General features: G+C 44.5%; 1 long non-coding RNA gene across 4 annotated transcripts in view; it reads right to left on the bottom strand.

Moving 5' to 3' along the window:
• LOC102373052 overlaps positions 1-25,221 on the bottom strand; it is a 37,985-nt gene that overhangs the window by 11,352 nt on the left and 1,412 nt on the right. Inside the window, exons 1-4 of one of the 4 annotated variants that reach the window (XR_323406.3) lie at positions 24,774-24,827; positions 15,516-15,602; positions 12,192-12,335; positions 8,571-8,631 (exon numbers count right to left, since the gene is read on the bottom strand). This is a non-coding gene — a long non-coding RNA (uncharacterized LOC102373052). Of the gene's footprint in view, positions 1-8,570; positions 8,632-12,191; positions 12,336-15,515; positions 15,603-24,773; positions 24,828-24,982; positions 25,146-25,221 lie in introns of those variants that run through there. The other 3 variants (XR_001357748.2, XR_323404.3, XR_323405.3) reach the window with 3 other exon arrangements.

Genomic DNA, 25,221 nt, shown 5'->3' with positions numbered 1-25,221 from the left:
GAAAGAGTGCTGGGTCTAGATGACCCCAGCTAGATGCTTATCTAACCTCCTCTTGAAGACCCCATGGGCTCCCAAGGGAGGTGGTGCTCTCCCCTACCCTGGGGGTCTCTTTTAACCTGTACTCTTCAATATCTTTTCACCCACCTGGCTTCGAACGCCTGCTCACGTGCCGCCTTGGCCCATGCTGTGGAGGGCGCATGCTCTCTGGCTTCATGGGTACCCCGAGGTGGGCTGCGGTGGTCCCTCTGGCCTCCCCCAAACTCACCTGCCATGTCTTTGAACATTACTTTACTTGTGCCTATAAGTTTATAGTGTGTCTGTTTTTTCAATCAAACATTTTCAGCAGTATGATTTGCTTGTTCTAAGCAAGCAGAAATAAAACAAATGTGTGTGTTTAACACATGACAAATTATGGACAACTGAAAACATCATTAATTTTAAAATGGTTTTTCTAACAAAAATCATTTTAATGCTCTTCTGTGACCTAAGTTTAAAAAAACCCAAGAGAAATACCTCTGTTAAAATCCAAACACTGGGAGTATTTGATAATGCCATGCTTTTATCTGCCACTTCCAACTAAGATATTGCTTAATGACAATCATGTCTCTATAATGATTTTGTAAAGGGTTATATGAAAATGGAAAACAATGATTAATGATTGACATTTCCCCCTTGCCTTCCAATTAGCTAAATAAGTTTCAGAATTATTGGTTCAATTTAGCATAAGTGTAGCAAGACCCAAACCCAGTAAGTAGTACTTTTACTAGTCGAAACAGATAGTTACATAATGTGACAGCCAGTTAAAAACAAATTTCAGTCTGCATTAAAAGGTCATAAAACTTTAAACTCCTGATTTATGTTAAAGGAATGTATATAATCCAATAACAACTTGTCATTCTCTGGATTTTTATGCCTAATAAATAAGGATGTAACCTGGTAAAATGTTTAAGAACAGTCTACACATTATTTAAATGAATCCATGGCTTAGGAACTCTAGTACTATAATATATATATTTGCTGACTGAATTGATTATTTTAGCAAAAAAATGTACTTTGTCCCACTTCTTCCTAAATTTGAATCCTGGGTTTACAGGTTTGTTCCTATTGTTTTCATTTCACATTTTATTTTTAAGGGATAGCAATTCTGTCATTCTGTCATAGTAAAGTCATTCAATGGTTTTCTAATTCTAAATCATTATACAACATTCTCCTTATGTCCATAAGCAACCTTTGTTCAAACAACATGGGTAAGAGGAAAACCTTTAATGATAATATTGATTTATCCATAGAAGACTATAGAACTATTGAAACTATAGAACTATTCCTACCTTGCATTCCAGTTAACAAAAGAAGTTTCAAATTATTTTGAACCAAAAGTAAACTTCATTTTATGAAGAACTGACAGACTGTTTCAGTTCTACTTCTGTCTTATCCATCACTCCCTTGGGCCTTGTACAGAACTTCAAGCTAAAGGTTAAAGTTGACATTTATTGTTCCACATTTGTTTATATGAATTCATTAACACATACAAACAATCCTGCTACATTTTTACATTCACTCAAACAGCAGTTTCCAAATGACTCTTTATGCATGCAAGATAAATGTTTTACTGTTATTCAAAAACATGATGATGATGATGGTGAGTTAACCTTTTGAGCAGATGCAATTTTAAGAGTTCTTACCACACAAAGCACGCTTTAGAAATGTACTAGAGTTACCAAAATCACATTAAATTGTTGAGCACATTATTTTACCTCTCACAAGATGGATGATTGTTATTTCCCCCTCCCCTGAACTCCCTTTTTAATGATCAGCTTTTTTTAACTTACTCATTTACTCAGCAATTCTGAGTTCTAAATCACAGCCTTGCTTGTTAACATTTGCACAAATAATGGATCATGGCCACTCTGCAGAAATCTTCCCCAAACCATTCTCTGTCAAAATAATAATAATAAACAAGTAGAGTTTAAAGATTTCTGAAAAATAAAAGTTCCTGTTGAAACTGTTGAAGCCCTGTTTGTTAATTTTAAAACTTTTAATACCCTGTGTCTGAAGTCAGACTTAGATCCTTGCTTTTATCTGTGTTAAAAACAAATGTTCTATTAATTAGAAAACTAAATATTTCTTTCCCCTCCAACTGAAAAAATTGAAGATGCTCAGGTTTGCTGATCTTGCCATTAATATATGGTTCCTTTAAACCAGTGATTTTCAACTGGGATGCTGCAGCATCCTATGGTGCCATGAGATCCTATTAAGAGTGCCACATGCCACCACACAATATTAACACTGTTAGGTGTGCAAACCCCTACACATGATTCACAAGATAAATCCAGAGACAGAGCTAACCCGAACAGGCTGTGGGGCCCTACCCCCACTTTGATCCCATGGGCCCTGGACCCGAAGAAGCTCCCGCCACCTTTGGCAGCAGTGACAGCAGTGGCGGGGGAGGGTTGGGGCCTGGAAAGCAACTGGCTGGACACGGAGCCACCACTCCGCCCAGCTCCATGCTGCCACTGCTCTGCCCTACTCTGCAGGGCCCTGCAAAGTGTGGGGCCCAGGGCAGTCGCCCCTATTCGCACCCCCCAGGGATGGCCCTGCCCAGAGATTTCCAATACAAATTCATAGTGTCAAAAACATTCCAACCTGGTATGGGCTTTGAGTTTTTTGCAACACAAATATCGCTCTATTATTTTTCTGTAGTAAAAAAAATGAGTAAAATTATTATTTTTTTAAAAGGAGCGCTGCTAAATTCAGAAAAGTTATGGATTGCTGCTTTTGAAAAAATGTTGAGAATTACTTCTTTAAACCAAAAGGACATTCTGAGGTCTTGATAATCCCTACAGTTTGAGCCCCTCTCAGAGTAAGAAAATAAATTGACTATTTTTTCAACTATAATCCAATTCTATAGAAAAAATATCCTGGTCCATTGGATACCTGTGATAGGGTTTTCTGCACCATGGTAAGAAGAACACGCTTCATTTCCAGGGACTTTTACATTATATTTTTGCCACATACTGCCCCACCTTTGGAATCTGTTGATATTTTTAATCCTGATACATTGTTTCATTAATTTATTTACTAAAACAATTAGTTCCTCAATGATCCCATGAATTATGGAGTAGCTGGGGAATGTGCTGTGACTATCAGACTTTGCAGCCAGATCCAAGTCTGTGTGGAAGCTGTGGAGAAACATGAGCGACTGGCAGAGGCACAAATGGGTAGTTTTGTGCCCTGAGTATCTACACCTTTATCCTTTCCAGCTCTAGTGATATACCTTTAAACTTTAACCACTTGACTGAATGGTTGTTAACATCTACCAGAGCTAGGCCATAAAGGGTCTAACACTTGAAGCTTCTTCAAGGTTTGCCTCCAAGTTGTTGTACACCTAGCAGTCTGCTAGAAGGATTGAACTTTGGAGGACTGCTTCAGCACAGCACTGAGCAGCAGTAATCATTATAACACCATGTGGTAGAGCACAGTTGGGGTGCTTACCATGTGACTTGAGTTGCAGCAGGCTTGAGAAGAGCCAGCAGTGAAGGCAGCTAGGAGATACCCTGAGGTTCATTTTTTTAAGGAGGAAGGTATATGGCGGAGCACCAGTGGGGTGCTTGCCACTGGGGCTTTAACAAGCTCTATGGGAGCTTGCTTGTGGAGAAGCAGGGAAAAGCCTCCCCCAGGAACCATTTTAAGGTGGGGAAGGTGGGTGCCAGAGCACATCTGGTGTCTGCCACTTTAAGAGCTGGCAGCAGGTGCTTCCCCAGCTCTGATGAGTGCCCAGCTTAGACCCAGGCCAGCAGAGCTGGAGGCAGCAGTTTGCTGCCTGATGCCGTGGAAGAAATGTCTCCTGGTGGAGCTGCTGGTCCTGCAATAACTAGGAGGTAAGGGCAGCAGCTTATGGGGATGGCATGGAGATTCCTGGTCCTGGGCATGACTTGAAACTGTACCCTGCTAGGGAAGGGTGGCCTGGTGGGGCTTCTAGTGGTGCAGGAGCCTCCAGGAAATGCCAGGCCAGTTACCTCCCCGGTGAAATGCGAGGAAGGGCGCCTTAACCCCAGCCCCCACCTTTGGGTGGGTTATTTATACCAGAGGCAATAGAGGGCCAGACATGCCCCAGTGTGGCACCTGATACCTGTGGGGTGTAAGACCCCAGAAAGTAGGAATGGGGCCAGGCATAGCTGTGGCCACCTGAGCCCATCCGGGATACAAGACCCCGGAGAGAGTTGTGGGCCAGGCACACTGATGAGTGCATCTAGCCTGCGGGGGGGTTTGACCCCAGGCCCCAGAGACGGGGGCAGAGTATGGGCCTCAGTGGAGGCAGAGGTGCCGAGTGGGGTGCAGAGCAGGGCCTGAAGACCTGCACAACAGTGGCAGTTGTGAGGCCCTGGAGAGAGGGGTGAGCTGAGAGTGGCAATTGTGAGGCCCTGCGAACATGGTAAGGGGCGTGAGTTGGGTCCCTGTGAGCAGGGAGCTTGAGAGTAGGTCCTGCAGCCAAGTTAGGTGCAGTTAAGCCTTCGGGCTCCTGAGGCCGCAGGTGGGCCTGAGGTTGATGTGGGGAGAGGTGGCAGAGGAGGAGCTGCAGGTCAGGTAAACAATGGGGTGAGTCAGGAGCCCCTTGACTAACAGCAACTGGGTGAGGGACCCAGTGAGAGACCAGAGGCTGAGTCAGACCAGTGTTCTGTGAACTACCCAGAACTTGCTCATATGAGGGTAGCGGGAGATACCCAAAAGGCTGCACGCTTGCTGGCCAGGGACTGAAAGGAATCAAGCCCAAGGACCCCCCTAGGATAGGGCAGAGAGAGTGTGGCCCCAGGGGAAGGAGGGGTGGTATGAGTGAGGCCCAGGAAGGGCAGTATGAAAGAGACTGGGTGAGAGCCAGTGGAGTGAGAGAGAGGTGGTACAAGTGTTGCCTGTAATAAAGCAAAACACAAGAGGCCTAACACCATGCTGAGTTGGGCCTGGCCTCAGGCCAGAGCAGAGCACAGCTGTTAGAAACATCTGCAAGGCATGGGACACGTTAAGGGATGGTAGGAGCGTGTACTTTTGGCCCTTAGATATCAGGGCTCTCAAAGGGCAGCTTCCTGCCTAATTACTTAACAGCTAGGCATGGCAGATGAAAGAGACAGATGATGTGCCCAGAGGCAGTGGGAGACCAGCACTGTGGCTGGTTGGGGACTTCCCACTTTGCCATGCAGCATTAGAAGTGAAATTTTAAAAGCCCTCACTATACCTGGAGTTTCCCTGCTACAGGCATATTTACTCTAGACAACAGGTGAATCAGGGGTTGATCATAGGCAGGGATATCCCTGGGGGTGCAAATTGGGGTGACCGCCCCGGGCCCCATGCTTTGGGGGGCCCCGCAGGGCCAGATGGAGTTGCTGCGGCTACACCTGCAGTAACTCCGCACCATCACCAGCTTCAGGTTCAGCTGGTCGGCACTCCTACCCCCGCTGCTGAATCTGCCACCAGCTTCCTTGTGTCCAGGAACGGGACCCCACACCCTGCTTGGGTCATCTCTGATCATAGGTGACAGGAAAGTAGGGCTGGAAGGGACCTCATAAGGTCATCTAGGTCAGCCCCCTGCTCAAAGCAGCATTGTTCTGGACTATACGGTCTGTGACAGAGGGCCAAGGCCACTGTTACTTTAAGAGGGGGTAAAACAGAGGATTAGAGCTGCACTTTGCTGGGGATAGCCGAGTCAAGGCCAGCTGCCCTTGAGGACTTGAGTCAGTTGGGCCATAAGCAAGGAGGACAGAGCTACAGGCAGGTAAGAAGGACTGCAGCTCAGCTGAGCCATACGCAATTGAAGAGAGCAGGCTGCTCATGGAGCTCATGGACCACACCTGTGGCTATCAGGACCAGGTGACTGGAAGAGGATAGGGAGGTATCAACTCTGCTGCTATAAAGGACGGGTGCATAAGCTGTCTGGCCTAATGGTAAGACTGCTGAGGGGGAGCAGGTCTTGAGCCTGGGTCAAAGGGCAGAAGTGATATACAAAAGCCAGAGGGAAATCCAGAAGCTGAGTACATAACACAGTCCAGGGTCAGGATCTGGGGGTCAGATGCTGAGTACCAATCTGGAGGGAATCCATAGGGTGAAGTCCAAAAACAGAGCCAAACCAAGGTCAGGAGCTGGGAAATAGAACTACAGGGAAATCCAAATTCAAAGCATGGAAATAAGCTGAAAATCAAGATCAGGAGTCAGGAGAACCAGAGTGCAGGAAACAGAAGACTTGCCCCAGCAGAACTGTTGATTGGCCTGCAGATCCACAGCCACAGCTGGTGTTAAACAGAGACAGGTGCTGCTCCCAGCAGCCAGTCTGGATACTTTCTGCTCCTAAACAGGAGCAGAGTTATTAGAGCTGGGGCTTGCTGCAGGTGTGGCTGCTGCAGTATTTGGCTCAGGATGGCCTGTTCCTCAGAGTCCCTGCCAGCACTAGTCTACTTGATCAGAATCCCTGACAGTACTGGGGCCAGGCTGGTCTGACTGATCAGTGTCGCTGACAACTCCTGAGCCGCAGCAGGCAGTTTGGTCCAAACTATGCTAGTGGGAAGAGCTCCTGGCACAGAGCTGAGAGGCAATGGGAACCATGAGTAGGCCCAGGGGGGCCACAGCTGGGAAGAATAGGAGCCAAACAGAATAGGAGCCTGGAGAGAAGCACCCAGCTGCAATTGAGAATGGCTGAGTTTTTTTACATGGTAAAAAATGGCCCTTACCATAGGTCATTAAAACTGGAGGTTTTGTTTCTGGCTACAGGGGTGGTGAAGGCTATGGGGAGGTACTTCCCACTATAGGGGGCCAAGATCAGGATAAAACCCTGCAAGGAGCCACCCTCAGGGGCCAGTCCTGTTGTTACACCATCCCAGCCAAGTATCTGTCTAATCTGCTCTTGAAAATACACACAGATAGAGATACCACAGCTTTTCTAAGTGGCCTGTTCTAATGCTTGACAACCCTCATAGTCGGAAAGTTCTTTCTGATCTCCAACCTAAAGTTCCTCCGTTGCAGTTTGAGGCCATTGCTTCTAACCCCGACTTCTACAGCCACAGTCCAGCACATATAGGTGTGGGAAGGAAAGCAGAGAGAAGAAAGCTTGATTATAGAATTGTAGAAGAAATCGGAAGAGGAAAGCCAGGCTCAGAAACAAGAACTACATAAAACAATTAATTAGTTTGTACTTGGGAACTAAGCCAGGAGCAGAAGTATAGTTCTCACTCTGTTCTGTGGCTTAGGTAAGCAGAACTCCATACCCTTTGGTTCCCAACTCATGAAGCAAGGGCTCCCTCTCCTGTTTCAATCTACTTCAACCATAGCAATATTGGTTTCTTCTAGAGAGTGGTTATTTTCCCTCTCCTTTGCAAACCTCCATATAAAAGATCTCCCTCACTCTAAAGATTCTATTATTATTTTTCCATGCAACTCAAATGGGACTTTGACTACACAAAATATTCTCTCCTTACACCACTTATTTTGTACCACAATATATAAATATGCTCATCCTGCCGATCACAAAAATAAATCTCACCTTGCTAGCTGAGAATCACTGTCACTGCCTATGTAAATAATATCCAGCCATTAGTTTAGATGTGAGAGAGAGAGACATGTCAGACTTCTTCAGAAAGTAAATGAAACTTAGAGGTCTGCCCACACCAAAAGCAGTCATGGCTTTGTAACCATTCTGTAATACACTCTTCTGACGGAACTAGAAGTTATTGTTGACTTGTCTCCTCACAGCAACTTTTTCACATCAATACCAATCATGTTTGCACATCCTCACCTACTATACAGACTGCTTACATAGCTGCTGAGATCCCAGGATTCACTGGTATTTCATATTGCCTCAGAAGGAATATACAATGAAAGGAGGATATGTCCAGAAGGCAGCAGCCTGAGTGGACTGATGTAAATCAAGGCAATTTACAATCAATCACTAAGTGGAAAGCCTGGATTTAAATAATCAATTTTAATCAATTTTTCCATTGGTACTTCAGTTATTTTCTGAAGAAGGGTGCATTTTCATTGGAGGTTAAAACCATTAAAACATTAAATACAATGTAACAATTTATATTTGCAATGTTTTGCTACCTAGAAGAGTACATTGTGTCCATGTATTTAATAAGTTATATGGCTTAACCTTTTAATTTTTTATTAATTTTACTTTTTGGTATGTTAGCAAGTGAAAATGGTATATTGCTCATTTACTAGGTAATTAATATTCTGCTCATGATGTGTGTCAAGCATTAGGATGGTAATTGGAATTGAATTATATACAAGACAGCATATAAAATATACTGTTACTGAGGAAAAAAAAAACAAACAAACAAAAAAAAAAAACACACACACACACACACACACAACCCCAACCCTTAATGTTTTAGGGATATGTATTTCTTTTATCTATCTTTTTTTATGTTTATGACTAAGGGATTTATTGAATAGATGATTTAACAATAGACAAAGAATTACATTCATTATTTCAAGTTAGCTTGGAAAAAAGAAAAAAAAAAAAATCAAGATATTTTAGAAATTTTTCCAAGCTTAGATACATTTTCCAAATTTTTCAAAATTCCTACCAAGTCGCATGATAGCATCTACTGGAGTCACAGCCCTGGAAGTACAGGTTGGATGATTGGACTGTAAGGTGGATAGAAAACTGGTTAGATCATCAGGCTCAGAGGGTAGTAGTCCATAGCTCGATGCCTAGTTGGCAGCTGGTATCAAGTGGAGTGCCCCAGGTTGGTCTTGAGGCCAGTTTTGTTCAATATCTTTATCAATGACTTATAAGATGGCATAGAATGCACAATCAACAAGTTTGCAAATGACACCAAAGCTGGGGGGAGTAGTAAATAGACTGAAGGGTAGGACCAGGATTTGGAGAGACCCCAACACATTGGAGGATTGGATTAAAAGAAATTTCATGAGGTTCAATATGGACAAATGCAAAGTCCTGCACTTAGGACAGAACAATATCATGCACTGTTAGAGGCTGGGGACTGACTGGCTAAGCAGCAGCTCTGCAGAAGAGTACCTGGGGGTTACAGTGGACAATAAGCCGAGTATGAGCCAAGAGTGTGTCCTTGTTGCCAAGAAGGCTAACAGCATACTGGGCTGCATTAGTAGGAGCACTTCCAGAAGATCGAGGAAAGTGATTCTTCCCTTCTGTTTGGCACTGGTGAGGCCACATCTGGAGTCCTGAGTCCAGTTTTGGGGCCCCACTACAGAAAGGATGGGGACAAATTGGAGAGAGTTTAGTGGAGGGCAATGAAAATAGTTAGGGGGCTGGGACATGTGACTTCTGAAGAGAGGCTCCAGGGACCTGGACTTATTTAGTTTAAAGAAGAGAAGATTGAGAGTGATTTAACAGCAGCCTTCAATTACCTGAAGGACAATTCCAAAAAGAGGATGGAGCTAGACCAGCTGTTCCCAATCTGCGGTATGGGTACCACCAGTGGTATGCATACCACTGACAGGTTGTCTGTGTTAACAGACTTATTATATGACAAAAATATGCTGATTGTACTTAAAGTTGTATTGTTGTAAATTGGTGGTGTGCAATCTGTCAGTTTGGGAACCACTGAGCTAGACCATTCTCAGTGGTAACAGATGATGGAACAAGGAGCAATGGTCTCAAGTTGCAGTAAGGGAAGTTTAGGCTAGATATTAGGAAAAACCATCACTAGGAGGGTAGTAAAACACTAGAACAGGTTATCCCAGAGGGGTTGTGGAACCTGTGTCCTTGTGGGGGGTTTAAAGACCCAGGTAGACAAAGCCTTGGCTGGGATGATCTAGTTGGGGATGGTTCTGATTTGAGCAGGGTGTTTGACTAGAGGACCTCCTGAGGTCTCTTCCAGCCCTAATTTTCTATGATCCTACTGCCTGTAATAACTTTGCTAGTCACTTGCACCCAGTTATACACTCCAAGGTCCCCTATAGAAGTTTTTAATACAGAATTTTTTAATGACCAGCTGTGCCATATTTATAAACTTGACCCCAAAGTTAGAATCAAGAACAACCTATCTTTTATATAGAGAAGCAAGAGCCTGTACTTCAAATTCTTTGATTTGAGGTTGATTCATAATTGTAAGGGGCTGAAAGGGACCTTGCAGATCATTGGGTCCAACCCCGCTGCTCTAGGCAAGAAGGCAACTGGGGTTAGGTGACCCCTGCGGGGTTACTGTCCAGTCTCCTCTTGAAAACCTCCAGGGTAGGTGACTGCATCACCTCTGGAGGGAGTTTATTCCAGAGTCTGGACAGTGATGAATTCAGTATATTTAATTTTAAAAGATCTAATTTAAGCCTTAAACACATTACATATTAAATTCACATATCATTTTAAAAAAGGTTTATTCTTAAAAAGGAAAAACATAGTTTAACCAACAACTTAAAATCCCATTTAAAGAAGAAAAAGCAGATATATTTTTAAGTAATCAGTTTTTAATCAATCCTGGTACCACCAATACATGAGAGAATCATAGAAAATTAAGACCATCCCCAAACAGATCATCCCAACCAAGGCTTTGTCTATCTAGGTCATTAAAACCTTTAAGGATGGAGATTCTACAACCTCTCTGGGTAGCCTGTTCCAGTGCTGGAATGGAAGACAAGAGAATAGGTAGACTAGGTAAACTGGTTACACAAGTACAGTGGGTATTGTTCTATCTGCAAAGTGAAAATTAAATTAAATTACTACAGGATAAACATGTGCAAGTCAAGGCTAGTGGCCAGAACAATGCATGGTTGGCTAATCCCATCACCAAGCATTGCAGTGTTGGGGTGCAATCTATATGCATGTTGCAGGATTTAATACACACACCATTCAACGCCCTCCTATCTCTTGGTGCAGATTTCTCTTAGAGACTCAGAGCCTACTCTTCAACTTCTATTTGGTTTTTGTTTAACAACCTTGTTCTTTCTTCTTCAGATCACTTATTCTTCTTGCTTTCTGCTGGTTTTAGATTCTAGTATCTATAATATTTAAATACTTAATTTGCAAACTTGGGAGGAAGCATAAAGTGGGACCTACTTAGACAACACAGCTTTAGTCTCAATTTCTGCGGGCCCTCTGAAAACATCCTGGAACCAGAAAATCATGTATCACAGTGTAGTGGTTGGAAAAAATTCTCTTACAGAATCTAAGAAGAGATTTCAGGTAAGAATAAGACAAAGCCAAGACAGTTTGAAACTGGCACTGGTGCAAGACAGTTGCTATTTCTATGTTTTAAATGTTCTGATTTAAGTCTCACTTCAACTCATAGTTATACTGAATCCAGAAAAATTAAACCACTGATCATTTTCTCTTTGATGATCACCAATTTGTATTCTCCTATGTTACCTCCATTTTAATGTTGCTTTGTTTCTGGGAATATTAATGAGGAAGCATTCAAACTGTTGTATGTCAACACAACAATACATACTTCATATTGGGCATGGGTTAAAATACAGTTGTATTTATTTACACTAAAAAATCCACCTTTAAGTTTTTAAAATTCAACAAGTTATCAAATTTATTTTTCCCTCTGATATTCTTGAAATCAAAGAGCCATCAATTTTTGACTTAATTCAAAATATTACAGACTCTTAAGTTGTTTCCCTAACTTCACTCAAGTTATTAAACCACTTCAGTTTTAAAATATACATATTGTTTAAATCAGCACAATAACATGACAACCTAGGAGCATTCTGCCTTCACAGCATCTTCTCATTTACAGGCTAGGTTTGTTTTTTCCCCAGGTACATTTTAAATGAATGCTTACCACTAGTTTACAAAGAGAAGAGTCATTACATGACTCAACCAGATTCCTGCTATAGTGTTTCTCTCTGCTTAGTGATACATAGCACCACCTAGCAACAGACAAGCAAGGGATTTCAGCCAAGAAAATGTGCTTGTGCTCAGGTATTTGAAATACTATATCACCAGCTACCTCATACTACTTGAGAATCTCCTTCTAGACTACATTAAACTGCAGGCAAAGCAACAGCCTTTAATATTTTCTTTTTCAATATGGCAACATTTTATACATGCAATTTTAAACAGACAGCTCCTTACCTTTTCCTTGTAAAAAGATTGGTTTGCTGATCCCACTGTTTAAAGGGAGGCACCAGACCAAGGCTCAATTATGAAGCAGCTAGGACTCAATTTTAACTCTTAAAATAAGGGGAGAGAGAAGGAAGAGGTGGAAGCTACACAAACTTACGTGGCCCGTTTCAGGTGCAGTATAGATTGCCATTTTGCAGTCCTTGCTGTAAAATATGTCTGTGTACTTTACCTCTGGAGTTTAGTAAGAATCTGAGGAACGAGCCAAGTATAAATATACATAGCTACTTGATCTTCAATGCTCCTGAGGGGAAGAAAAAGGGAATCATTCTGTTACGGAGGATGCATTTCAATGCTGGCTAAAGCAGTGTACACTTAAGAATTTCTAATTATGCGTTACAGGATTTCTACTAATGGACTTTAGATGTCCAACCTGGACCAAGGAAGGTTATTTAAAGTCTTTGTTACAGGATGTGTATGATTCTATTAAGATTAAAGTAATTCCATTTTGATATCTGTAAGCAACATCCCAAAAGTACTAAATACTACATCCAACTAAAGTTACACTATGTAATCCTTAAGCCTACCTAGAAGACCCTTACTGGCTCTGGTAAATTTTGGATATCCCCTGTTGTACCCAGATTAGATCCTACCCCAGTACTTGTTCATCCTCACCATCTTCATTCCCATCAGGCCACGGATCCCACCCTACATTTCTTGTTTCAGAAGCATCCTCTGGCAGCACCCTACTGGGCCTTCTGGGGGCTGTATTGGTGAGGGTTCTGTTGTAAACACTGGCGACGTGTAGGGGGTGCACGTGCACCCCCTGCAGAAAGGAACCGCCAACACTGCCGGCGGCACCTGTGTGTGGTCACTGCTTGCCCCGTCTCACCCCCTGGCAGCATCTGTGGGCAGTCCGCGAGCACTGCTGGTCACCACCAATGTCTGCAAGTGGTCGCTGGCCACGGCCCACAGGAGCTTCCTGCTTGCCACCGCCATGCTCCTGCCGCCGACAATGCCGCTGCAGGAGCTTGCCATGCCTCCCCCCAGCTGCCAAGGGCACGCAGCGTTCATAGTTGTAAAGTCTCTGCCAACATCTTGGCTGCCGATGAGCAGGCCTTCTTTGCTCCTTAGTCAGGCCAGGGTTTCTGTTCTGTGAACACACATGGGATTTCATCTAATTTATATAGTGTACTACAAATGTTGTCCACTTGCCCTGCTTGCCAGCTCATAACACCTCAGACAATTCCCTGATGACCGTATAAGGGCCACCGAACTTCTTACATAGCTTTTGGCATTGATCCTGCCTCCTGGTTTGATTCTGCACATCTCACATAATCTGCACCAGTCTTTAACAGATTTTCTCCAGCCTAACCATAAATACCAAGCCTGGACCTTATGAAAGACCTTCTCCATGCCCAAATGTGCCCCAGTATTGGAATCATGCGAAGCTTGCAGAATTTTTGGCATTTCCTTATCTGGTACCACTATAGGCTAATGTCTCTGGGCAAATTCTGGAAGCTGTCACACCAGTACTCACTGCCTAATGCTTAGCTCAGACCACACTATCTGGTACCTCTTCAGGTGCAGATGACGTTGCCCTTCTTCAGGGAACTCCTCAGAATCAAATTTCTTTAATCTTATTAATTTCTTCCTACCTTCAATGTCAACATCTTCCTGTTAACTTGTACACCAATCTGCCAACCTTCTGGCTTCTTTTGAATTTGGGGTTGGTTCACCCCTAGCTGTCTCCACTACTGACAGTGGCTGTATCCCTGCCGCTTCAGCTTTAGGTTCAGCTTCCACTGTGTGAGACCAACGGGGGCAGCACCAGAATGTTGATATCTCCCAGGGTGATGCATTACTTGGTAGTCAAACTCAGCCAGCCATTCTGAGTTGGAATTAAGAATTCAACCCCTTGGGGGTTGGAGATTGTTGGAAATTGTGTAGTCACTGAAGAGAACTGTGGTCTGTCCTTAATGTGAAGCATCTCCCCAGAAGAAAGCGTTGAAAATGTTTGGTAAAGGTCACCACAGCAAGCAATTCCTGTCTTGTAGCTGTATATTGGTATTCAGGTTTGTTAAAGGCTAGGCTTGCATAGACTAGTATCTTTTCCTGGACTCCTTCAGCTTGTGACAAAGCAGTTCCCATGCCAGTGTCACTTACATCAGTGTTCAATAAGAAGTGTAACTGAGGGTCAGTATACTCCAAGACAGGGGATTGCATTAACCATTGCTTTAGCTCTACACAAAGGCATCTTGACATGCTGTGGTCCAGATGAACTTCACCTTAGAGAGCTTAGGTAGGGGATTACAATGGTAGCAAAATCTGCCATAAATCTTCTATAATAGGCTAAACCCAAGAAGCTGCACAGTCCTGTTACATTTTGAGGTACTGGCCAGGACTTAATACCTTCAGGCCTTCACTTTCTTTGGATTTGGACCTATGCCCTATGTGGAGATCACATGTCCCAAAAAGTTCACTTCCCTGAAGAAAAGCTGACATTTAGCAGGTTTAAGTTGGCTTCCTTCTGCCTCTTAAACACTCCTTTCAGTTTCTGCAAGTGCTCCCAAAAGCTTCAGCCTATCACAATGATATCATCCAGATATACCAGGCAGGATGTCTCTTGCATATCTGCTAACATGATATTCTATGAGCATTACATAAACCAAAAGGCATAACATGAAACTCAAAGTCCCTTTGTAGTGTAGAAAGCGGTCTTAGCTCTGTCCTCTGGGTGCACTTCCACCTGCCATACCCACTACCAGATCAAGAGTGGAGAAACACTGAGCTTTGGCCAGGAGGTTTAGCATGTCATCAATTTGTTAAGGCATCCTTAACAGTAACATCATAGAGTCTACAATAATCCACATAGACCTGCATACCTCTCCCTTTCTTTTGCACCAACACCACAGGAGCAGCTCATGGGATGACAGAGGGCCTGATGCCTCTTCCCTCCATCTCTTGCAGCTACCGATCAAATTCTTGCTGGAAATGGATGGGTTATCTTTGAGGCCTCTGTTTGACATTGCCACTATTAATCCAGTGTTTTGCTAAATCTAGGTTGTGATCTCCAAGCCCAAGTACAAATCTTCATACTCAAATAGGACTTCTTGCACCACCCCCATGCCACAATGACTTAACTGGAACTCGCATTCAAATTTTCCTGCATTGCACTGAAGGTTATCACCTGTCTCTCTAAGATTTTGGCTCTTGTCTGAGATCAGTACTCCATAGCAACCAACTTCTCTGATCCAGGGTCCTCCTGCAAGACAGCCACACCTGCCTTAAACGTCCCAATTATGGTGCCTGATATACAACCTGTTCTGTTGATGTGTTAGGAACAGCAGTGGAATTTTACCCCTGTGGCTCCTACCCATTGCAGTTCCCACTAGGAATCTCAATTTATCAGGAAACTTAAATTCATATAAACCCTTCTCTTCTTCATGGAACCATCTTTTTAGTTTGCTAGTGATCTACTCACTTCTGGGAGTTACTGTTAAATTCTTCTCTGGTACCACTTCACATGCCTTCACTTGGCCATTTGTGGTATACAAAAGGAAACGCCTCCCTAGAAAGGTAAAAGGTAAAGAAATATTAACACAGTGGTAATGTATATTCAGCACCTTAATTTCTCCCCCTCACCTCCAAAGGAATCCCCAAACAAGCCTTTAGTCCCTAGAGCACTCAAACTGCAGCTTGCTGCTGCTCCCAAGTCTGAGTCCAGCTCCTTCAGTCCACGGTCCTGGCTGAGTGAGCCAGTGAGATGTTCAACTCCACTGTGTATTCATCTGTGTAAGGCTGACCAGGTTCCATGCGCTCTTCCCTTTACTCCAGCCTCAACTTCTTCCTTTTTCCCTTGCCCCTCAGCCCCGGCAGGATTTCTGGGAGATGCAATCCAAATTAACAGATATCAACCCTACAGGCTGTAATGTGTGTAACAGCAGGTGGAACCGGGGGGCATTCACATTACAGTACTTAAGGATTTCTAATTATGTATTACAGAATTTCTACTAATGGACTTTAGGGGTGCTGACAGGTGGGGGGGGGGGGGAACCCACACACACCCAGCGCTTTACTGGAAGAAGTAGCATGTTAGTTCAACCCAGCTCTTCAGCATCTGTATAGACCAGGTGCTTCAGCAGGGCTTTTTGGTACTTTTATCTAATACCTGATTGAATCAGTTTTAGATAAAAGTGCTAAAAAAGCCCTGCTAAAGTGCCTGATTTATACAGATGTTGGGCAAGCTGAGTTCAGCTAACACAGTACCTCTTCTGATCATGCACTGGGGTTTGTGTGGAGGTGCAAGGAGTTTAAAGTAAAGCACCATTTTTTTTTTGTTTTACATCTGTAAGCAGCCTAGATGTCCAACCTGGACCAGGAAAGGTCATTTGAAGTCGTCATTACAGGACATATGTGGTTCTATTAAGATTAAAATAATTCAGTTTGGATTATGGCATCTGTAAGCAACATCCCCAAAATACTAAAGACTACAGGGTTTAAAAGTTAATGGAATTGTTATGTGGATTGAGCAAAGACAAGGTACAAGCTTAGAGCAAGGGAACTTTAACCAAACTATTCATTTTCTTGTTCTGATCCTCATAGACTAACAAAATACTATTTATATGTTGCATTCATCTGCTCCAACTTGTCTGGCACCTATGCAAGCTCTCAGAGGCAAGAAGCACTATCTTTGGCCTCGTCTAAACATTCAGTTTGTCCTGGGAGAGTCTCTGCTCTTCCAGGAGAAACCATGAGTGTGCAAACATTTATCATTTTTATCCTAGAATAAAAATGGATGCTCCAAGAGAAAAACAACCTGGGAACAACCAAGGTTTAATCACTCCCAAGAGAGTTTGTTCTGGGAGAGTAAATGTCTGTACGTTCTGTGGCTTCTTTCAACAGAGAGCATAGTCTCCAAGATTCCTCCCTCCCTTCCCAGGGAAACAGTGTGTTGTTTATTGGACTCTGCTGCACACACTGTATGGCAGGAAAACCACAGGTAAACCATAGAAGCTTGAATCAGCCAATGGAGTCTGCCCTATGTACTCCTGCCATCTGTCTCCAGGCAGGCTAAGGGAGCCTGCAGAGCACACCAAGATGTGTGTACAGGATCCCCCACAGCTCTCCTACTCTTCAGTGCCTCAGCATTAGAATGTCTGTACACATGGCTCTAGTTGTACAATACTAGATATAATCTTTTACTGCAGCTCCACTATCACATTAGGAACAGAAATGCAGGCAGGCAGAAAAAACAGTATATTTGCATGATCTGGAATCATGTATACACAAGAATCAACTTTCCTTTGTTTTCCTCGGGAGTGGGGAGCAGGAGAAGTTATTAGCTAAGTCTAGGCTGTAGAAAACTGCACACTTAGACATACACCATTCTGGTTTCAAAATGCTCTCATAGATGTGGCATCCCTGCTGATCTTGCATTTGTTCTTCATGAAGGAGCAAGATTCATTTGCAAACTAAAAGGAATTAATTAAAAGTAGTGGTTAAGATGCTACTCCCCTGAGAGCCACGTGAATGCTGCAGTGTATTTTTTAAATGTTCTTAGATTTAAAGAAAACCAAGGTTTAGGTACAACATCAGCATCCTTCAAGAGAAAAACCTCACTACTGGACTTTCCAAAAATAACCCAGCAAGCTCTAGGACACTGTCCTTACCTTAGAGTGCTGAAGTAAAAATGAACTTTATGCTGCCATCACTCATCCTCGTGCCAGGATTGGGCTCTGGGGCTCTATATTGCTCTCACTTAGCCTTGCATGCTGGAATTGGGTTCTGGGGCCCTGTGCCACCCCTGCCCAGCACTGAAAGCCATGGCCATGCTCTGGGGCCCCACACCATGTCCACCCAGCCTCACATGCTAGAATAGGGCTCTGGGGTACTGTGCTACCACATGTGGGAGTCGAGCTCTGGGGCTCCACACTGTCTCCACCTGGCCCCTTGTGACAGGATTGGGCTTTGGGGCCCCACAATGCCTTGACTTAGCTCTGCAAGCTAGGAGTGGGCCCCAAGCCCTTGTGTCACATCTACCTGCCCCCGCCCCCCCTTCCAGGATTGGACCTTGTGTTCCCAATCTAGCGTGCAGGATCACATACCATAGTGCTCCCCATGGACCTATGGGAAGCCCATGGGCTGAATGACATGCCAGGAGTCGGATCTGGCCTGTGGGTCAGTGGTTGAATATCCCTAATCTTTAGCTTGTTAACTACCTAGCTACTACATTAGGGTTATGACACTTCCTTCAGTTTGGGATCAGCAGAACCAGCTGGTTCCAGGGGATTACTCAGTTCCATTGAACTACTAAAAGAACAGTGCATCCTCTTTCCCCTTCTCCACCATAGATCCATCAAGAACTGAAAGATAAGCCAGTATCTCCTCATCGACCTGCATTGAGCTGTGCAAACATACCTGAAAGAAACTGATGTGAGAACCTGTGCTCTCTTGACTACCTGAGGTGAATAAAAGACCACCCTGCACAGGCAAGAAATAGGCAGTAGGGAGACATCTGGTCCTCCCTGAAGGCATTTTCCCCTTTTCTTGGGACCCAGGCATTCCTCTACATCTCCCATACTAAGTTAACAGTTGGTGTTCAAAATTATTATCATAGGTTCAGCCAACTGATAGTCTGTGCCTTCCTTTACTGCCAGCCATCCTTCTCAGTCACTTATGGCTGTCCAGCTCTATTTTTATTTTGTATGAATGCTGGTTTTGTATTTCTTAGTCAAATATGAAAAGCTAAGTTTTAGACCTAAACTATTTATTAGTATCCATTTAATCTATTGCCAAAATTTAAAACATGCCATTGTCCTAAAACCTATAACATAAGCCTTTTTTACCAGCAAACAACAACATTTTGTTTATCTTATCTTCTGTCCTCAGTATCCTTTACCACCAATTACTGTGAGCATAATAGCATTAACAAGTATTGCTTCTTCTAATGGCAAATTCTAGATGTAAGAGACTGTCAATTGGAAAAAATTGAGAACAAAGAAATCAAGGTATCCCAACTTTAGCCATGTACTGTGGCTACTAATTACCTTTAACCTTCTTATCATAATTACTTATCAGCCTACTTACCCAGTTACCCTAACCTTACAGCACTGATTTCTGCTATACTCAGAGACATATCTCTTGTGGAGCTTAAGTCTTTGTTACTGACACTAAGTACAAACCTAATACTGAAAGATAAAACAGAGTAGCTAATTCAGAGGTCAGTCCTGCAGATACAAATATGTTGATTTATACTTGTATGCGCTGTCACAAGGAAGTCAAAACTATTACTGTGTTTGTACGCAGACTGAGAGGTTGATTTACAAAGTCCCAGATATATACATGAAAAAATTAAAAACCTTCAATTTTACTAGTGGAAAGTCACTTTAACAATAACTATGTAGCTTTAAATAGTTGTGTGACCATTAAAAGTGCAATAGATCTATGATGGCAATGGTGATGATTTGGGTGCATGGAGCCTGGCCAACAGCTGGAGCGTAGCCATGTGCACTGCCCCCCCTTTCTCTTTTTGGATATCAGGATCTCCCAGTATCCAATTTTGGCTCCGTGCTGCAAATACGCAGTGCAGTGAACCTTTTCCCACGTGCCACATACGTTTTACAGTGTCTCAAAAGCCTTTGAGGTATCACAAAGCACACATGCACACTTGTCTGGACATACTCTTAAAGTATAAATTTTTGTTGGAGGGTGAGCATTATACATTTAAAATAGTTAACTCAATGCTAGCCTCTAAATTTAAATGAACTCTAATGTTAACTTTTGAAACACATTATTTCTAATGATAATGCCTTCCAGATTGGAAAAATGCCTTTTCAAGGAATTAGCCCACACACGTAGTTGGTTAAGCAGTGGATACATATGAGATTTTTATCACTTTAATTCTCAGCAGTTAAGAGAAGCTTCTAATCCTTTAATAGTACTCTCCAAATTGTGATCAGTTAATTTCTTTAAAAACCTCCTGAATTCTTCCATCATTAGCAACTGTTAACAGTGGCATATCCAATAAATTCAGTAACCACCTCTTATTAAAAACATATTAGCTTCTCTGCCACAGTAACCAAAAAGTAATGAAAAAGAAAGCTTATATTTAGCTCAAACTGGCTTTGAAAACTGCGATAGGCTTTTGCTTCACATAAGCCTGCAAGGCAAGGGGAAAAGTAATGAAACTTCAGAAGTATTCCCCAACAGTGCAATAATGGTAAGAGATTCTAATTCACATTATGCATACTTCTAAGAAACTTATTTAAACCCTAATAGTGTTAAGAGAATCAAGAGGTCTGCATAGTGGATGAGCAGTCAGTTATTACATTTATAGTGTAATTATTTATTAATAGATTAAACCAGTATATCAGCCTATTTTATAAGGGATCAACCTCACAGTGAAGAGGCAACCCCACTGAGGAGTTCTAATTAAAAAAAAAAAAAAATAATAATCACTAGCACAGCAGGGCAAATACACCGATTCAGAAATATCTACTCCTGTGGCAAAGCCAAAAGTCAGAACTACAATGACATACATCTCCACTTTCAAACATTTTTCTTGACGATCATTTATATATTAAGTGCTTAAAATAAAGACAATACCTATATAACATAATTCAGGTTAGTAAATGGTAATGCTCTTTTCCTGCAAAATGTTTAAGCCACAAAGAATAAAAACTTACAGCATTTTACAAGAGAGTATTAACACACTGAAGTCTAATCTATCCATTAGCAAAATTTAAAGTGTTACTCATCTGAAATTTAGAAGCACACTAATCCACAATGCCTAAGATAAAGCAGTATTTGACCAACACTCAGTAAATCTGTCTATCCCTGATCCTGAGTGTGATAAAGATAGAATCTTTTGTACACTGAAGAAAAACTCATGATACAAATAAATAAATAAATAAATTAGATAGATAGATAGAAATAAAAAAGGATTTTAACAGATGAGAACTCTTTCTGCATAATGGTATTAATTATTTCAGTATGGGTTATGCATTTTAGGCTGGCTGTCAAACTCACCTGGGACCCCGAGCTGGATCCAGACACAGGGTTCCCATGGGCTGGATCTGTGGGGCCAGAAGCAGCTGTGGTGGATCTGGTGGTGGTAGTGGAGCCAAGTGGTGGTGGTGGGGTGGCAAGGATCCAGGGGCCACAGGGCAAGTGAGTACTGTAACTGAACATCCCTTGCTCACCCCCCTGCCACCAATAGCCATGTCCATCAGGACGCAAGGGCCCTGGATTCTGCGGCAGGGCCCACCCCCTGCCTTGCCCTCATAACTTCTGCTAGCCCACTGGTGATCTAGATACAACAACTCCATAGCCCAGATCTGGCCCCTGGGGCATAGCTTTGGGACCTCTGCTGGACTAGATACAAATAGAAGTAGATCCAGGATTCTGCAAAGGGGAGTGCAGAAGCAGCAACTGGCACTGCAGAGGGGGCTGCACCCCCTTCCCAGACTTCCTCCCCATACCAGGGTGAGCAGACCACACCACAGGAGCAGTGATCTGTGACTAAGTCCCCAAAGCTGGTAGAAATCCCTCCCTTTTCCTCCTGGCTCGGAAGCAGGTCCCCTTCTCTTCCCTGCCCTTCCCCTATCTGCTGCTGCCACTGTCCCCACTGTCCACTGGGTGAGGGAAGCTCCAGAACCACTTCTGCCCACTCCAGCTGGACTGCACAGTGGCTAGGCTCAGCTTGGGACAGTAATGGTAGTGGGAGGCATTCTCCCTCCCTGTGTTTGCTCCCAGACTAGCTGGGAATACCCAGTGGGACCCAGCAGGGAGGGGGAACTTGCCCACTGTCCCTGGTGTCCTGGGCTGAGCCCAGGCCCTGTATGGCCTGGTTCTGGAGCCTCCCCCTGGCCCTGGACAGGAGGGACAGTAACAGTAGCTGGCAGAGGAAGTGAAGTGGAGGTGGGAGAAGGGGAGGAAAGGGCAGAGGATGTGTCTATGAGCATGGAGAGGAAGGGAGGGGAAATTTTTTTACCTGCTTGAGGGACTTAAAAAAAGTCCCTGGCTGCTGCTTTTGTGGCATGGTCAGAAAGTGGGGTGTGATCACATCACTGTGATCACCCCCTCTGGATCCGCTACTGGATATAACAACAATGCTGCTTCTGCCTTTAAATTCTAAAATAAGTACATAAAACCAAAAAGCATTGAGAGGCTGGTCTATTACTGTCTTATTAAACATTCTTGATTTCATCAAGAAATGTATAGCTGTCTGACTTTAAAAGTAAAAATAACATGCACAGCGCAGCAGGAGCCAGCCAGGAATCATGGGCTGGGAACTGCGTGCTGCTGCAGCATCATTTGGGCGAGATCGGGAGTGGCGGCAGCAGGTGGGAAGGTAGGGAAGTGGCAGAGGAAAGGCAGTATGGGGGGAAATGGTGGTGGCAGCAGCTGCAGGCAGGGGAGGGAAGTGGCAGTGAATGGGCAGGTGGAAGCACAGCATCAGCAGGGTGGGAGCACAGGGCCCGTACCAATGCCCCGGGGCCAGGGCCAGTGGGGTCCCAGGGTGGGGCAGCAGGGGTGTGGAGCCCGAGCTGGCAGGGGCTCTATGGAGCTGGGCTGGCTCCCCCCCTCTCCCTGCTGGCAGCTTGGCCACTTGCAGTCCTGGGGTGTGCCAGGATTGCACACCACTAGGGGTCTCCACCTGCCACAGGCCATGAGTGTCCCAAGGCCTTTCCCCCTCCTGCTCCTGTTGTTGGTAGGGGCTGTGTGCAATGAAGGAGGGGGGCATGTTCGTAGGGGGGGGTCCCCACACACACACACACACACACACACACACACACACACACACGTACCCATACCCCCCCCCTCACACCCACATCCTCCAATGCACACCCCAGCCACCCTCCCCCTCCACACATGCCACAACCCCCTAGCCACCCTACCTCCACACACTCACAGCCCCCCACAAACCCCATACCCACCCACACCCACCACACTTATCCACCTGCTACAAACACCACACATACATCCACACCCTCCCACACACACACACACACCCACAGCCCCCTACAAACCCTGCACTCATCCACCCATACCCCCTACAGTATACAAAAGTAAGACTTACTTTAAGCTAGTATGCAATGAACTCTATGTACACTATGCAAACACACATAAAATCAGGACAAATATTTTTTGAAATCAAATGAATGTATGTTGCAGTAGACATTTTCTTTTTACAATATAATTTGGTGGGTTTCTTCCAGTTCCAAGATGGCAAATCTCTTGCCAAAAGGAATACTTCCAGGGCAAGGGGAGGGACTTCCAGTGGCAAAGGTTAGGGGTTAGGGGGCAGGATGTCCAGTTCCAAGAAGGTGACCCGGGGGGGCACCTGTCAAGGGACAGGGCTACCCTTGCGGCCCTTGATAGCTCACCAAAACTTGTTAAGTGTCCCTCCAGCTGAAATAATTGCCTACCCCTGGTTTACGGGCATCTGAGGTAACTAGCCAATCGCCCTGATTTCTCAGGACAAATGAGAAGGCCTCCCCTATTGTCTGCTCCTCCTTGTGGTCCCTCCCTCACACCTGCGCAGCCATGCATTGATCTATAAGATGCATTCACTCCTGCCTAAGCCCTTCCCCTCAACTGGAAGGATCAAGAACAACACCTGTGCTCCAGTCCCCTTCACTCTTACACCCAGAGCCCTGCAGTCACTCTTGTTCTGCTCAGGGTCACCCCTGGCAATATCATTGGTGCACACATGGATGAGCAGCATGGGGTTGTAGTCAGAGGGTTAGACAAGTCTTGGTAAACCTCTGACATTTCAGATCTGGGCTCCAGGCAAGCAGCAGACCTCCCCTGACAACAGATCCATCTGGTAGATAGACCCCTCCATCTCCTGTAGAAGGGCATCTCCAACCACCACCACTCATCGCTTCTTCTTTGTGGCAGTGGTCTGGCCTCTTCCACCAACAGAATGTGCTCCTCCTCCTCTGTTGCCAGCGCTCCATATCTGTTCTCTAAGCAAACCACTACAGGTGGGGATAACTTCTTGCTGCCACAGGTCACAAGTTTCTCATCTTCCACCTTCCTAGGAGTCCATGCCCTCTTCCTTTTCTAGAACCGCCTGAGGCAGTCCTTCCTCCAGTCCTAGAGGTTTCCTCCAGCATGGAATTCATGAAGTCCCCATGGAGGAGGATGCTTCGGAGCATTGCTACCCCTCCCATAGCTGTCTTGCCTGCTTCCTGAGGGGCACCACCAGAAGGCATCGCTCACACCGCAGGCGCTCCCCCACCCGGCTGAAACTGGAAAGAATCCTCAAGCTGCAGTCTGCACAGCACCAAACCAGCACCTGGGTGGGAGCCTGGATGGTGTGCAGTCCTGCCTGGACAGACACCTCATAGGCACAAGCAGAAGAAGAGCTGGAAGTGGCAGTGACTCTGGGATTGCAACATCCTCCAGCCATTCCTCTGGGTCTTCTAATCTGCTGCCTCTCACTTCCTGCCTTTCCTTCCAAGCAGACCTTCCCTAGCAAACTGCTCTGTAGCTGACCTGTTTGCTGTCCCTTGATCCTGAAGGGCTCCCCTTTCCCTGCAAACCTCTATCTTCTCAGCAAGCTTACAATGAAGGAATGTGAGAGAGATTTTTCCAGGAAAATTCCCCCTCACTCTGGATTGTAGTTAAACAAGGGGCTAAGTATAGATCTAACTACTGATTTTTTAGCTGCTTAAAATAAAACTATGTAGGCTAGTCAGGTTTAATTACATATTAACAGAAATAATCTTACCTTACAGGTTCCCCTTAAAAGATGGGGTTAGCAAACTGTCCTGTTTGATTCTCCCTTATATATCTCTCCTGGGCTTGGACTAGCTAGGCTCCTTTGTTACACCCAGGCAGCAATCAATTAGCAATCACTGGGATGCTCAGAGCACACACCTGCACACGACCCACCAAACAACCCTCAGCAAGCTAAGCAGGCAACCCTGGCTTGCTTACCTTCCCAGAGCAGAATCTGGTGCTTGGTGCCTGGTTCCTCTTCCCCTTCTTCCTCTTGCTCCTAGTAAACTGTTTGCAAACTATCCCATTTGCTTCTCCCTGATTGCTGCTCCCCTGGTCACTTGAATACTTCCTTATTCGAAGTGACTGCCATTTCCTATTACTATCCAGAAGACTGAAGCCAGCAAAATGGCTGCCACTTCCCTACAGTCAGTCTGCACGTGGCAGTAAGGCTGCCC

Source organism: Alligator sinensis, unplaced genomic scaffold (assembly GCF_000455745.1).
Source record: "Alligator sinensis unplaced genomic scaffold, ASM45574v1 scaffold221_1, whole genome shotgun sequence".
Taxonomy (NCBI): Eukaryota; Metazoa; Chordata; order Crocodylia; family Alligatoridae; genus Alligator; species Alligator sinensis.
The sequence above is the reverse complement of the archived record's forward strand: the minus strand, read 5'-3'. Positions and strand labels throughout refer to the sequence as shown.